The 1,832-nt window shown below is 39.7% G+C and overlaps 1 pseudogene; it reads left to right on the top strand.

Moving 5' to 3' along the window:
* The first annotated feature begins 394 nt into the window (after nucleotides 1-394).
* LOC147445574 (uncharacterized) lies at nucleotides 395-1,611 on the top strand (annotated as a pseudogene).
* The last annotated feature ends 221 nt before the right edge of the window (nucleotides 1,612-1,832 follow it).

The following is a 1,832-nucleotide window of genomic DNA, read 5'->3' as shown; positions in this document are numbered from 1 at the left end:
GTCGGTGAAGTCTCCCTTTAGGTTCATCACTCAGAAGGTACTAGCACTGCATAAGCATAAGGTCTGGTCAGATCAGCCCATTTCCATGAGGCACCATTAGCATCATTTACATCAGCCCAAGAGGGTGCATCGAACGGCCAGTGAAGTCTCCCTTTAGTCTCGTCACTCCATAAGCACTGTGTAAGCATAAGTTACCTAGCAATCCATATATTGTGTTGTATGTTACGTAGATAGGGTTTAATAAATATGCTTGCTAACATCTAGAGTATTGTGTTGGCTTTTAGAACCAACTATGGAAAGAAGATCGATGATTGAGTCGATGGAAGTAAGAAATCGGAAAAATGATTCAGATGAATGGATTGTAGACATTTTCCACTGTTATGATTGGGTTTCTATGCACCCAAGCCAAAAAGGGGCATTTAAGGTTCGTGCTCGGGATGTGTCTGACCTAACAAAGCATTGGAAGGGGAGAATACTTGCTTTTAGATGACGGAAAACTAGATTGCAACTTGTGAATGAAGCATTGGTGCAGCATGTATTCTTACATAAAGATATTCGTGTGCATCCCAAAGTGCAGATGCAACGTCACATGCCAAACAGTGAGTTATGTCTGTTCGATGGTTTCTTTTGGGTTCTCTCTCTGGTATTGAACACTCTTTTGTTTTGTGCAGTGCTTTATCCTTCTGACAGCGTTGAATGGAAAAGGATTGAATGCTTCACAGGAGTTATGCATGTATTCCATGTTGAGATAGGTAAGCTTCTTTACGAAGGAAAATCTTTGAGGCATCTTGTAGATGAAGCAATATTCTTCTACAGTTCTAAGTACATCATGCCCAAGGGTAGCTATGAATACGGTACTTTAGAACCATTGGCTTTACCAAAGCTGGATAGTCAAGAGTGGCCGGCATGTAGCTCTTCAATTTTACATACTTGCACTCGTAAGCTTTCTGTGGACATACTCAATGCAATGAAGCCTAGCATAGGTTCTAGGAACATACATTTGAATTGGTTCATCCCAATTGTTATTTTTGGGCATATTTTTAAATCATGTGTCGGACCACACCGCACTCGTTGCACTTACATCATGAAAAATCTGAGTGAAGAGTGGCTATGTAAGACCTTTGGAAAGAATTGGGGCTACAAGGCATCATCAGATCTTGAAACGATAGAATGTCGGGTCTCTTCAAAGGATGTTGTTTTCAGGTAAGAAAATGCTACTTTGATTTGTGTGTGTTGGTTAGGTTTATGGTTTTTCCTTATTATGTTCTTTACAGATATTTCATTGGGCGACAAACCCTTTGCATGGTCTTCAAGTATCAACGATGGAGATTGTTGAATGGAGAATGGAATAGTGTTGATCAAGATACACGAGACATTGCATCTGTGGAGTTGAGCCTTGTATTTGAAGAACGAGAACCATTTATGTTGCAGATAGAGGATGACTGGCCATTGTCTAACATTCGACAAGAGATTACTCTCACTATGCCTAACCCACCTGTACACTTTTTCTTCCAGCTGGATGATAGGAAGATTAGAATTCATAATGAGAACAAAGTTGTTAGTAGCCAATGCTTGGCTCCACACATTGTGAAGGTAGTGGAATCTCCATGATGGGCTCATGTGGATGCAGTTTTTTGTCAAGTGGTCAATGTGTATTTAGTTCAAACTCCTAAACCCTTTTGAAACTGAGGTCTACTTATCATTTCATTATTCCAACTTGGAAACTGCAATGTAGTGCAGAATGTAGCCAATTATGCAATGTACTCCTTTTTGTAATAAAAAAACTCTTTTGTATCACTAAGTATGTGTCTCATGCTTTTGCCATTGTGATT

The sequence above is a fragment of the Adiantum capillus-veneris genome, chromosome 12 (genome assembly GCF_014529385.1).
Source record: "Adiantum capillus-veneris isolate H3 chromosome 12, ASM1452938v2, whole genome shotgun sequence".
NCBI lineage: Eukaryota > Viridiplantae > Streptophyta > Polypodiopsida > Polypodiales > Pteridaceae > Adiantum > Adiantum capillus-veneris.
The sequence above is the reverse complement of the archived record's forward strand: the minus strand, read 5'-3'. Positions and strand labels throughout refer to the sequence as shown.